This window comes from Magnolia sinica, chromosome 9, assembly GCF_029962835.1.
Source record: "Magnolia sinica isolate HGM2019 chromosome 9, MsV1, whole genome shotgun sequence".
Classification (NCBI taxonomy): domain Eukaryota; kingdom Viridiplantae; phylum Streptophyta; class Magnoliopsida; order Magnoliales; family Magnoliaceae; genus Magnolia; species Magnolia sinica.
Window position 1 is genome coordinate 68,953,281 of NC_080581.1, and position 15,010 is coordinate 68,968,290.

At 41.3% G+C, this 15,010-nt stretch overlaps 1 long non-coding RNA gene across 2 annotated transcripts; it reads left to right on the forward strand.

Moving 5' to 3' along the window:
• Window positions 1-10,156: 10,156 nt before the first annotated feature.
• On the forward strand, window positions 10,157-13,769 carry LOC131256423 (uncharacterized). 2 transcript variants are annotated; one of them, XR_009176805.1, is made up of 4 exons: window positions 10,157-10,249; window positions 13,020-13,206; window positions 13,284-13,365; window positions 13,557-13,769. It is a non-coding gene; the product is annotated as an uncharacterized LOC131256423 (long non-coding RNA). The 2 variants fall into 2 exon arrangements; XR_009176804.1 differs by lacking the exon at window positions 10,157-10,249 and having other exon boundaries at window positions 12,986-13,206.
• Window positions 13,770-15,010: the final 1,241 nt, after the last annotated feature.

Genomic DNA, 15,010 nt, shown 5'->3' on the forward strand with positions numbered 1-15,010 from the left:
CCACCACATTTGCCTTACCTAGGTAGTATTGAAGGTCAAAATCATAGTCCTTTAGAAGCTTCATCCAGCATCTCTATCTCATGTTCAGCTAGGACTGAGAGAATAGATACTTCAAGCTCTTGTGGTCAAAGAAAAGCTTGAACCTGACCCCATAGAGATAGTATTTTCACACCTTCAATGCGAAGACAACTGCTACCAGCTCCAAATCATGCATGGGGTAGTTCAGCTCATAGACCTTGAGTTGACGAGACACAAAGGCTATAGGTCTACCGTGCTGCATCAGGACAGCACCTAAACCAATATGTGAGGCATCGGTAAATACAACAAATCCATCACTCCCAGAGGGAAGAGTGAGGACAGGAGCGGACATCAGATGGTCCTTTAGCTCCATAAATGCTCACTACATGCGTTACTCCAAATAAAGTCTGCTCCCTTCTGAGTCAACCTGGTCAACGGGGCTGCAATACGGGAGAAGCCCTTAATGAAACGCCGATAGTATCTCACTAAACCAAGAAAATTGTGGATCTCGGATGCAGTCGTGGGCTGGCCACATAAACGTACTGCCTCAACCTTCAAGGGGCCCACTGCGACACCCTCCCTCGTCACCACGTGACCGAAAAATCTCACCTCCTCCTGCCAGAACTCGCACTTCTCCATCTTCGCATATAACTGGTGGGCACGGAGGGTCTGCAAGCGATCTCCAGATGCTGCATATGATCCTCACAAGTCCTCGAATATATCAAAATGTCATCGATGAAGACTACAACAAACTGATTGAGATATGGACGGAAGACCTCATTCATCAACTGCATGAAGCCGCAGCTGCATTGGTCAGTCCAAAGGACATAACCTAAAACTTAAAATGACCATAACACATCTTAAAAGCCGTCTTCGGGATGTCCTCCTCTCAGACTCGAATCTGATGATAACCGAAACACAAGTTAATCTTCGAAAAGAATTGTGCACCCTGCAGCTGATTAAACAAATCATCTATCCTCAGGAGCGGGTACTTATTCTTAATCGTGACCCGGTTGAGCTCGCGGTAATCCACATAGAGCCTCAACGAGCCATCCTTTTTCCTGATGAAGAGTATCGGCGCTCCCCAAGGCAAACTGCTCGGACGAATGAATCCTAACTCTCGCAACTCGTCCAACTGTCGCTGCAGCTCACGCAACTCCATCGGTGTCATACGGTATAGGGCCTTCGAGATAGGCGCGGTACCAGGCATAAGATCATCTGGAACTCAATATGATGGCGAGGTGGTAATCCTAGAATCTCCTGAAACACGTCAGGAAAATCACCGACCACCGGCAACTGATCGATACATAAGGCAGCGAGCTCCTCGACCACACAGGACATCAAACAAGACAATGGCTCTCCTCGGGGCTCTGCAATTAACTAAAACTGTGGCAAGCTGGGTATGCAGAATGTGACTGTCCTCACGGAACAGTCCAAGATGGCGTGATACTCGGCAAGCCAATCCATGCCCAAGATAACGTCAAAATCTGACATCGGCAATATGAATAAGTCAGCGGGCAAAAAGATCTTTCCCACTAATACGAGGCAAGACGAAAAGAAACGGCCCAATACTGTGGTCTTCCCCAAGGGCGTCGATACGGTCAATCCCTCACTAGCAGACTCTATCAGTAATCCAGTCAATCAGCAAAAATCCTCAGACATGAATGAGTGCAAAGCACCGGAATCAAACAATACTCGAGCGATGCATGTAGAGACTGGAAGTATAGCCTCGACAACTCTTCCGGATGACTGTGGGCCCTGCTGAGCTGTGTAGAATCTGGCCTGAGCTGGTTGGGGAGGTGCATGTCCCCTCTGAGGTCCCTGTTGCTGCTGATGCCTCTGCGGCTGCCTGTACTATTGTCTCTGCTGCTGTTAGGTCTCGGTGGCTGGTGCTGCTACTGCTGTTAAGGCGGCCTCAGTGGTGGAATCTACTGTCGCTGCTGCTGCGGAGGCTGCTACGGTGCTCTCGGCTGCTACTGTGGAGGCTGTTGTGGTGCTTTCGGCTGCTGCTGCTGAGGTCAGGGACACTCCCACCTACGGTGTCCTATCCCACCACATTCATAGTAGCTATCAGAAAGCTGCCTCTAAGGTGGTGTTGCTGGAGGTGCCGACGGTGCTACTGGTGCCCTGGCGGATGAGTGGCTCCTGTACCTCTGTAGTTGTCGATGCTGCTGGGAACTACTAGAGGGAGCCTGCCTCTTCTATCCCCTCCTCTGATCTCGATCAACCTGCGTGTCAGCCCACTCGGCCTCATAAAGCTGAACCTTCCGCATTACCTCCTGAAAAGTCGGAAGCTCATGTCCAATAACACGACCTCGAAGACCGTAACGTAAGCCGTTCTCGAAACGGCGGGCCTTCCGCCCCTTATCATCAACCATATATGGCGCGAACCTCGATAGCACCACAAAATGGGCCACGTACTGTACCACGGTCATGTCCCCTTGCACCAAAATCTCGAACTCCAGTGCTCTCTGTCGTCGAATGTGGTCAGGGAAGTACTGCTCCTCGAATCGGTTGATAAAGTCCTCCCATGTCTAGACATAATCAGGTCCTGCGACATGGGTAACAGAGGTCTACCAGTGGTCGGCCTCGCCCTGGAAAAGAAATATGGCCAACCGGACTCCCTGCTCAATCATACATGACATGGTATCAAAAATCTTCTCCACATCAGAGCGTCATCTCTCAGCTGCTATCGGATCTGGCTCGCCCTGGAAACGCGGAGAATCGTGCTGTCGGAACTCACGAAGAAGGGCCCTCGAGCGTTCCTACTCAGCCTAGGCTAGAGAAACAACTGGGCACCTGCCCTGCCCCTAAAGCGTAGCAGTCACAGCCTGCAACATCTGCTGTAACTGCAGGCACTCGCAGGCACGGTTGGATCTGCACCGGCATCAGGTGAAGGAACGACATCCTTAGGCTGTGGAGTAGGGATCTCTGACAGTGGAACGGGAGGCGCATGTAGTAAAGCTGGAGCCTCAGGTGGTGGAGCGGGAGTCGATCGGGTCACTCTCCTACGCGGCGTCCTATATGAAGAATAAAAATGCCGATCAACCTTGAGAATCGCACGTTAGGGAATTCAATCGGAAGGTTACGCACTCGGAACCTTAACTTATAGCAAACATGTGATGTTGTTCTCGATTATTCCCAAGTTATGCTCTGATACCAACTTCTGTCATGCCCCGAACTCAGAAATCGAGCTCACAAAAATTTTCGATCGCCGAATCCGGTGCCGACAGCCTCCGTAGTACCCCATTCTCGGCTCCCGGCATTTATATACCAGGTTCCGATCCTGGAATCCTACATGGAGGATTTCAAGCATGATTTTGATTCAGTATAAGCATAACCATAAGCATAACTCACGAACAATAACCACAATAACACCATCACAAAATCCACTATGATCAAGAACTTTTGAGTACAAGGCGTAAGAAAGGAAAATACAAGATAATGAAAGTAACAAAAACTCCAGAAGCTCGGCTATACACTCCAACTGCGGCGAGACTATAGCTGCGTCCTGGCGTCACCTGCATGTATCAATCGTGCATAAGCTTATAGAAAGCTTAGATGGTGGCGTAAGTGTGTGTGTAATATAACATGCTCAGAATGCAAGGTCAGAGTAATGCGGAATCATGGTGATGAGTATATGAATGCAATCAGCCATACCAAGGCTATGCCCTACATGATATGAATGCTACCGGCCATAATAGGACCATGTAATGCGAGATACAACTCAAGCATGCTAATCCTCCTCCAAATCCACATACAACTTATTAAATATCAGTGCAGTTCTCATTCTGGATAATCACCGGGGTCTAATACACTCTACGCCAGCTTGTCGCCCCTATCCGAACGCACAACTGGGAGAGTGGAAGAGACCTCACTATCTGCCTGTCAATATCGGGCCTGGCTCGTCGATAGTGGACACATTCCTCAAGCTGGTCAAACTCAACCAAGAAACTGCCCCCTCAATCAGGCGGGTAAGGTCACACCCCTTTCCAACCGACCACGACACAGTGGGAGACGCGGTGTACTGATATATGGCCCTCGTGCGCTCATGTATCCATTCAGTCTCGACGTTGGAGTCATCCTCTGGTACCATCGGGTTTAGAGATTTTCACCCAGGGACATCTATGGCGCCCCGATGCTCGAAACAGTATTTTCGGTATCCAATCTAGTCATCCATGATGTGTCGGTGGAGGCTATGGCCCTGATGTCACTAGGGCATACAATAATCATAATCATACAAATGCAAGTACATGAATCACTCTACCAGACATGCAACAAACCCTGCGCATATCGTGCGCTCATGAAGGGCAACTCAGCATATCAAGGAACCCATAAACAATCTACCCGAGGGCATATGCCATGATCAGTCACTCCTCATATCAAGCATACATATGATGCGTATGATCATGAATCATGAATCGATACTAAGCATGTTATATAGTGATGCACTCTGTGCATAGCGAAGATGGGCCTAGATGGCTTACATGTTACAAGTATGGGCCTAACTATGGGCCTTAGGGAGAGTGATAATGCGGACATTTAACCAGCATTATCCTTACAATGTGGATATCAAACCATCATTGCTCCCAAGGCATAGCCCGCTATAAAGGTCAACACATAAACCATGGTGGAATCACGTTATAATGGTGCTCATGTACATGGGTCTCGTATATATCAAGATGGGCCTAATCACATGGGCCTTATATTTGTCAAGTGGGCCACACCAGTAGACCTTGAATACATCACAATGGACCCTCATATGGCAAGTGGGCCACATCACACGGGCCACACAGATATCAAATGGGCCACACCCAAATGTAAATGGTGATAATAATTCCCACCATTAAAATTCCCAAGGCTTGCCATAACATTTATTTCCCATTCATTCTGATCATAAGGCCACGCAGACCGAAATTTAGAGGAAAAGCAAAATATCATATTGGTCCAAACTTTGTAGCCCAAGGGTTTTAATGGTGGACGTTCAAACCCACTGCTTTTGATAATGTGGTCCACCTTAATCTAGATCTATCTCATTTTGATCTCAGGCCTTAAAATTATCTGTCAAAATGGTTGGACAGTTTGGATACGACACATGCATCATGGTGGGTCCCGTGGATGGACAGCAAGGGTGAAACAAGTTGGGCCCACATAACTTAGTGACGTCACATACACTAGCTATATAGCTGGTGTGTGGTACTCCAGCCAACCTACTTCATAAGGTGGGTCCATACGTGTGGCCCACCATAACAATCATTTCCCATCCAACGTTGATAAGGTCATACAGACCTGGGCCCACAGTAATGTTTATTTTCCACCAACCTGTTGGTATGGTCACATAGACCTAGGCTCACCAAAATGTTTATTTTCCACTAATCTGTTTATGAGGTCACGTGGACCTTAGGCCCACCGTCATATTTATCTGCCACCCAAACTGTTGATAAGGTCACAAGACCAGGGCCCCACCGTAATGTTTATTTTCCACCCAAGCTGTTCATGAGGTCACGTGGACCAAGGGCCCACCGCAATGCCATCCAAACTGTTGATAGGGTCACACGTACCCTGACGAAGAGGAAAAACAAATTTCATAGTGATTCAAAACTTCAGTGACCCAAAACGGGTTCAATGGCTAGCGTTCAATCACACTGTCCCCTATCATGTGGGCCACCTGAGTTCACTTACATGGCTAATTTGAGGTGGGCCCACTTTTTGGAAGGGGGCCATCTAATGCACGGTGCTGATGTTCCGTACACAACACGGCTAGGACCCACGGTCCTTGCCTCCAATGCCCATGCAGCAGGACGCTACTGGCGTCCTTGGGCTGTCAGCAGGGGTAGCAGCTGCTGCTGCCTCTTGTTTTTATTTTATTTTCTTGGGTTTTGGGGATTTTCCTAGGTGGGGCCCGCGTCAGGAGAATCCACCCCGTCCATTGTCTCCTATGGCTCGAGACAAGCCGAACAAGCCCAATATTTGGTATTTTTCGGTGTGTAGAAAGGTAAAAATGTATTCTTAACGGTGAAAACTATTTTTTTCAATGCTATGGCCCGCCAGATGATCAGATTAGCTTCATCTTTCGGCTCAACGCCTAAAACGGGCAGAGAAACAAAATCGACGGCATGGGTCAGCTACATACATCAAAGTGGGGCCTGGATGAGCAGCCCACCCCAATCTTTAAAAAGCTAAAAAAAATTTGATAGTTGTTAGTACATGTACTCCATGTTAGCCATGCCTAGCGTCCAGCATCCAGAGACGCTGGACAGACGGATGACGGTGGGCCTCACATGCTTGGACGGTTTTGATGAAACACATGCATCATGCGGTGGGGCCCACATAGTACACACACCAGCTAGACGCCCTTGCTAGGGATCGACACCAAGACCTCAAGTGCTGAAATGAGGTATCTCCACTCAGTCTGCCAGTTAAGCTATGAATCTGGGTGTGTGTACTGCACGGTGGAGTCCCACCGTCCACGATGGACGGTGCAGATAGAACATGAATTAGTGGGGCCCACTACATCAAAATGGATAGAGAGAGAGAGATACGGTGAGATAGAGAGGAGGGACCCCGCCACTATGGGCCCTCCATTTCTTACATTCATACATCAAACGGGTCCCACCACATGTGGCCCTAAAAAAAAAGGGAAATAACGGTGGATCACCCACCTCTAAGCCTTCTTCTTGCTCTTGTAGGCTTGTAAGCTCCTATGCTCGACTTTTAATGGTGGATGATGGAGTTTCTATGGTGGGGATGAGAGATGAGAGGGTGGGCCACACTTGCAGTTGAGAGAGAGTGTTGGACGTGTGGAATTTCTCATGGGATTTGGATATTTACTAGAGAATGAGAGAGGGAGATAGAAATAATGGGTGTAAGGACGGATGGAGTGGTGTTGTAAGGATGGGAGATTGATGGGTATGGGTGAGTTTTGAAAATTTGTAAAAGGAGTATGGTTATGTTTAAAAATTATAAAAAGGAGGAATGGTGAGTGGAGAGAGAGGTTTGACTTGTGGGAAAAGGGAGAGAGGCCACTTGTACTTGTTGTTGGGTGAGGTGGTATGGAGGTAAGGTGGTGTGCTTGTCTTGATTTGATGTGACATTCTGTAGAGATTCCCTCAAAGTCCGCAATGCGCGGCGTTTTTCTCGAAATGAACATAGGCTGACATCTTCTATCCTAGGTATCGGTTCGGTGCGCGAGTCACAGTGTTGGAACCGTGGCGACGGCGCGGTCGCCAAGGTACATGTCTCGGGTTGAGCCAACTTCGGCATGTAGAACTCGGTTTAGGATCGCGCGCAAACGTCGGAAATGGGTCGAGGATTTGCCGGGATTCGACCGGAAGGACCGCGGAAGCATACAGAATGGTACGGAATAGGGTACAGGTCTTACATATATAGAGAACTAAGGGTTTTCATGGCCTATTTAAAGGCAATGGTACCAATTGTGCAGAACATAGTGCAAAACTCGGCAGTCAAGTTTTTTAGCTATGAGCAAGCATCTAGGTTTGGTTTCTTTGCATCGAATCATTTTCTTGCCTTGTTTGAAGGCTGATGCCAATATCTCTTTAATTTTGTTTTTGCTGATTGATGTCTATGAATTTATAACATTTTGTCATGATTGATGTCAAGTTCTTTAGACATCTATGTTCAATGCCTATGATCCTTTGTTTTTGTAAATGGCATAAAAGTCCCCTCATTGTGCATAGCAAAACATTTACTTGGAATGTTATTATAAGAGTGCATGACATAATCATCAAACATGCCATCCTTTTGGCTTTTTATATTATTGCTAAAGATTAATTTATTAGAATGCCTATTAAGTAGCTCACAAGTTAAAACAGCAAAAAAAAAAAAAAAATTGATTTGTCTGATACCACTACATATTCACATGCACATGAACATAGCAGGTGGAACTAAGAGTTGGGCTGCTTTGAACTAATGGTGGCAAAAAAATGGCTCAGGGTCCAGTTCTGGTTTTAAATAGTTGATTGAATTTTTTATTTTGATTTTCCTTTTGTCTTTAAACATATGGGTTATACATTTGAATCTGATTGCTAACTTTATGGATGTTTGGATGAGAAGATTTTGGAGTTGTGTTTTATTGCCTGGAAAACATTTAGGTCCATTAGACAATGGTTTAACAATCGTACTAGCAATGTCGTTTTAGAGACAATGGGCCATTAACAAATGACAAAAATGCCATTTTCTCCGGCCATGTATCTCTATAATCTATTCGTGCATGCATAACCTACCCATGTTTTTCTTTCCCAGTCTTCTGACATGCTCAACTTCAGAAATTGTCTAAACAGAACCAACAGAGCGAAAATTCAGATTCATGTTGATCAACCATTCTAAGTTTCTCGATTGATATTTATAGCTCTCCAAGTTAGTCCTTAATTTAAGTCAATCATGGCAGAGATGTTGGTAAAATGGATTCCTTACGCAGAGTCCTTGATATTACACGGGTGGTATTTGGAGTCGTTCTGCGACAGCCTCCTATGAGGGAAGCTCCAACTTCATGCCATTTGCTGACATAAGAAATGAAATCTTCATCTGAAACCCCTGTAAATGCCTGTAGCAGGATAGAAAAGGAAAGAGAAGTTGAAGTATTTTCAGTACGCATTTTGTGGGCATCTAAAATGCAGAATTACATGAAATTTGGTTCCATGTCACTAGCATCTTAGACTAGTTTATTCTATGGCTAAGACTGCATTAGTACATTGTAGACAATTTAACAATCGAGTTGTTGTCTAGCTCCCATGAAAAATGGAACTAAACAAAGAAAAGAAGGAATTTCTTAATATTGGAGAATTGGTTGTGATCATGTTCGGATGTTCCACATGTTTTGAAATGACAACTCAATTGCTGAGTTGCCATCTAGCTGGTTCACATGTTTTGAAACACAGCAAACTTATAGTATAACCATTTAATCATTCCATTGAAATGGTAGCTTGTATTACTGTTGAGTCCATCTCAATCTTAGAGAATATGCACTCTAGAGGGTAAGCATACATATCAAATGCCTAGGGATTCAAATTCCATGATATGCTTAAATTATAGAGGCTGATACATATACAATAAAATCACATACATGCTACATTTTGTGGTAGAGATATACAATTGATGAAGTCTTGGAGAAATTTGCCCTTTCTACTAGTCATAGTTTTTTTGTTTCTATTTCCAACACCATGCTTTTGTGTCTTATATTAGTTACGTCCACAGAGATGTGAAGCCTAAAAATTTTCTACAGGATCAGAGAACTTGCTCTGATACAAGTTGACTGCAGACAATTTTATGTGATAGAGTGCAAGATATGATATTTATAAAACTCTAGTGCCAAATGCAGGAAGAATCTAGAATAGCTAGGAGGATTGGAGAGATCCAGAAAGCAATATAGTTACAAGTTTGCCATCACAAAAGAATTACATGAATGCCATTACAAATCATCCCTCAACAAAGTACAGCTGTCTGTTAATATGCACAGGTGATTGATCTTTCTCAAAGTATTTGGGTATCATGATTCCGGGAAAATCAGTACCAGTTTATGTGAAATGGATCAATTATACTTTACTGGCCGTGCTTCCATTTGTATGTATTTTCAATGCATCTTAGGTGAGCATGTGCCCGTTGTTCTGTTTTTTGTTTGCATATTTAGCTTATATACTTCACTAAAACCTAATTTAATTTTCTTTTTTATTCCATAAGTTTTGTGTGCTTGTGTGTTTTGTTTTGTTGGTGCATGCTTTCTACAGTTGGGTTTGTTCACATATCCCTTGTACATTGATGTCACGCTCTTTAAATATGGTGCCTGTAGGTTTCCAGATCAATAGCAGATGCATACTTGAAAACACCAGAATTTACTCTGGATCTGTACAATTTACGAATTATGATTTCTATAGTGCTTTTCTGGTTTTCCATATGGAAAGATGATGATTCAAGTTTTTTTTTTATATATATATATATATATATATATATATATATATATATATATATATATATATATATAATATAATATAATATACTCATAAATATGAAGCTGAGAGTCTGTCGTGTAAATGTGTGATCATTTTTTTAGCATATTTACCTCTTTACATAATGGGATAAGATAGAGTATCAGGTCACTTCTCTCACATCTTGTCATAGGTGTGAAGGAGCCTGAGGCAAAATGGATTGGATGGGCTGGTTTATATGTACCAGATGAAATGGATAGCGATCACTTACCAAAGCACTAGCAGAAAAGGTTTGTAAGATGCAATCTTCATTCTTAACTTGTCTTTGGCCTTGAATTTAGGATGCAAATGACAATGGAGCCACTTTTCTAGTGTTGGTTTCCCAGAAGACAGTTCTGTTGAAGACCAAACAGGAATTCAACTTTGCTAGGTTGGGCTGGGTTAAGGGTCAACCAGAGCCAACCCGATCTGTGGAGAACCCGATCCACAACCTGCTCTAATCCGTATTGTAACCCAAGTGAGACTGAACAAAAAATTGTTTTCTGGATATTGCAGCTTGCTAAATGGTTCTCTTATATAGGGAGATCACCAAAGTATATGATCTGGATATTGTTTATGACAGTCCTGATTATGTGCCTGAAGATGTAATATGAAAAGCTTTTTATTCTTAACGTGATCTCTTTCTTGTCCTCTTTTGCAGAGTTGTGAATTTTGTATCAATGTTTTATATAAATCTCTCTCTATGAATCTATTTATCTACCTGTCTCTCTCTGTATCTATCCATCTATCTACAAATTTATTTTGAACTGCTTTCCTTATATAGTGATGCTGGATTCAATAGCATTCACAGTGAAATCTATCTACTATTCAATAGTACCAGTTCTTGTGACATTATTTTCAGCAACATTTTAGTAATCCACTATAAATATTTTTAAACATTATTTTCAGCAACATTTTGGTGCGCGAGAAGTCACAAAGTGTGAAGGTAAGCAGGAACTGATTTGAGCATGGGAATGGATAAGCTTCAGCTTCGGCTATAATAGTGTACTGAGCTGATATGTCTAGTCCATCCAAGTAGGAGTTATGCCTTGGTGATCCAAACTATTGATCTGATGGGCTCTGGACAGATGTCAGATGCCTCAAAAATTTCTCAGGTTCAAATATCCTAGCTATCCAACCTCTGCACTTTCTCCTCTTTTTAGGTGTCTATCAAATAAAGCCAAAGGTTTTTTTTTTTTCTTTTTTCTTTTTCTTTTTCTTTTCTTTATGGACATGGTGAATTTTTGTATGTGAAAAACATCTTGCGGTTTTAAGCAAAGGCCGTTTAACTTGAATTGCAAATGTTCAGCTTAATCAAGAAGAATACTAATTAGGTTTTATGCTTTATCTTACTAATAACTATAATTCAATTTGATAGTGCATCCAAACACGCTCTAAGCTGGTTGTATGCAGCCTTTTTTGGAGTTATTGTTGTACATGCTTATATCAAAGGCTGAATTTTGAGTCACAAAACCGTTTACTGGAATTGCCTAGAGAAAGACGTGGCACACCTGAAAGTTGTTTTAGTCCTAATTTTGTCTGTATTCCAATGTATATTTATGCTTTCAACTATTATGATAAGATTCCTGCTATTACTTCTTATGATGGTTTAGGATTATTTTTTTTTTCACCTCTACGTTCTAGTTGTTGATGAATGGGTACCGGGACAAGCTCTAAAAGCCATCTCGTTTGCATTCATGCTGGTAATGCATGCAAGATTGGGGGAAAAAACAGTTGTTGATAAATGGTGTTCGATTCCAAGAAATTTGTACTTCTGTATGCAGAACTAGATGTCATATTTGCAGCTCTTGGATTCCAGAGATTGTATCTAATATACGTGCTTATAACTGTTGCCTATCTTATGGCTTATAATATATTATTGTTCCTTTCAGTTTTGCCAATAATAAATCATTTGCCAATAATACTACAGAGTTTGCTTTTGGTCTTGCAATAAAGTTGGTTTACAATATTAACCTACATTCAGTGAAAGTCTTGTGGAACAGGTAATTCACCTTTGTACTTCAATATTTTCTTTTAAAGGATTATGTACTTTTACATTTTACATTTTGGACAGTCTAGATTAGCAAATAGGCACCCCATTTAGGGTGTATTTGAGAATGTGAAAATCGATAGACCCAAATTTATTTCCATCCAGAACTGAATTCAGAAACTATGGTCAAATTCTCATGCACAGGTTGATTATTATGAGATCTTTATGAGATTTCCAAAGAGTTTTTGATTTCTTTAGAACAACGGCCCGTTTGGTAGAATAGATAACACCTCTAGCCATGCTCTCTGAGCGGTAGCTCCTTTGGAGCCCGCTTTCACGTCGACCCAAGGGTCCTAGTGTGGAACTACCAGATCTGCTCGTTGAGTCTAAAAGTGAGATGCAATGTTTTTTATTTTTATTTGTTAATCTTATTTTATGCTTATACCTATGAAGACATTTAATTTAATGGATTTGATATTGAATTTGGTATGCTTACAAGTTAAGTTGCAAATTATTATATAGAATTGGTTCGATATCTTTTATGTTTGTAAATGTTGTTAATAGTTAGTTAGATGATGAATAATACTTGCGATTGTGTGTGTGTGTGTGTGTGTGTGTGTGTGTGTGTGTGTGTGTGTGTGTGTGTGTGTGTGTGTGTGTGTTATTCTTGCAGGATTTATTTCTTAGGGGGACATGATATTCTTGCGGCCTATGGTAATATGCCCCAATATTGCTTGTATGCTACTAGTATATGGTAGATATTATTAGGTTAATTTATCAAAAAAATTGTTTACTCAATTTAAACACATTTTGTTATTAGTTAGCTAGACGATGAATATCAATTATGATTGATTATGGAATTGTTTAAGTATAGGACAATCAGTTGCCCATTATAAAGGTGATATATATATATATATATATATATATATATATATATATATATATATATATATATATATATATATATATATATATATAGATATAGATAAGTTATAGAGTGATGTTTTTATTTTTCTTTTCTTTGGGTGTAGGAGCATTTATGGAGATATTTGACAATTTATATGCGAAATGCAGGTTGGCTTTGGTTTCTCTGTTCGAACCAGGCAATGACTTTTGTTGTCACCTTTTCTAATTTGGCAGCTACCTTAACTGTTGGCATCTACCAGAAAATCATTGTTTACTTTTTATCATAGACTAGAAGAAAAGCTCTTGGATATGGTATGAATCGCGTCTCTCTTTCTTTCTTTTTCTTTTTTATATGCCTTTATATGATAGGAGATATCTGTATTTGGCAGATAATATGCTATGCCAATTTGCTGATCCCATGTTCTACACCCATATGGATTAAATCAACTGTTTGACATTGAAATAGACAAGGTATATACTCCCATATGGATGCTTTTGCGATGCTTTCTAGATCATATATTGTCTACACTGGAATCTTGCATAGAAGGAAGAACTTAGAGGGCAAAAAAAGAACTTTTTTCTCGATTGCGAGACCTAGCTTGGGCATATTCTTTTGGAATGAAAATTGACATGTTTGATCAATGGCTGTTTTGTCTTTGCAGGCACTAGCATCTCATTCTCAGTGACTCAACTTGTTGCAGGAGATGTTTGCCGATATAGCTTTAGAGGTTGATGTTCAAGCAAGGGGTAAGGAGCCAATGCATTCTCTACTTTTCTTTCTCTCTTGAGTGTGTATGCTCAGTAGTTCTGTTTTGGCCAAAAGTTGTTGGCTATGGCTCATCTTCAATTGGAGATTTACTTAGTGTTTCTCTTCAACAACAATTGGCTATTCATTAGTCATTAAGTTGGCTGAATTTGAAGCTTTCTCTTGTACTAATAACTGACTGGATGCAAGTGAGCTTTGTAATATTACAAGTTCTAAGTAAGGGAATCCAAGGAAAATAAGCATGCTTAAACGTCAATGATGAGCCTACACAACTTGAAAGGATTTTTATTATCATGATTTCAAATTCATGTGATCATTCCCCAATGAAGACTTTTGAGATTTTTTTAGTTTTTTCTGAAAAATTGTAATTATTACAATAAGCTCAAATTACTGTGATCATTCCCTAATGAAGATGAGGGCCAACCTATCACAACTTGCAGTATCGTCCTATCCGTCCCCTTAAATGACAGGCTATAAACTTATTTGTATTTGGAACTATTCAATTGATTGCCCATGTAAATATTATTTTAATATTCATTCCCATGGTTGCTAAGAGAAGGGAAATGACTACAGCGTCAAACAAAGAAGTTGATCAAGTGATCTTTGAAATCTAGGTTATTTCTGGATGCTTGGTTATTCATTTTTCAAATTTGGGCCATAAGGTCATTTGTTACAATTTCTGCAGAAAGATGATGATTTCCAGATTATCTATACTTAATTACTTGCTCGTACTCATTTACTTAATGCAGATGACTGTAATGTGTTCAACCAGATCCAACCCAAAAAGGAGTCATCTCCACTCAAGGCAATTGATTTTGGGTTGTCTGTGTTCTTTAAACCTGGTAAGGTCTTGGGATTCCTAGCTTGTAACTATCTATCAATATGGATGATTCATCGTCCATTCATTAGCTGTCATTCTGAAATGTTTTTCATGCAATTTGTGTTATTCTATTAGGAGATTTTAGCATTGAAACTTTGGGGATTTTCTACAGGGGAGCGGCTTACAGAGATAGTGGGCAGTCCATATTACAATGCATCCGAAGTGTTAAAATGAAACTATAGCCCGGAGGTTGATGTCTGGAGTGCTGGAGTGATTCTTTACATCTTGCTTTGTTGAATCGAACATCATACATTGCCTCAATTCACCTTCTACTATTTTTTTTCCCTTTCAATTCTAAATCTCTTTTCTTCATGAGCTCTAGTAGTAAATAACTATTGCGTTCTTTGTTTCAGGTTAACAAACCAAATCTTCCACTTGCATCGCGATTTTTAGGTTTTTTTGGAAACAACAGCTTGTCTGATATAGGACTGCCATCCCAAAAAGGCTATAAACTTCTTAATGTGTATGTT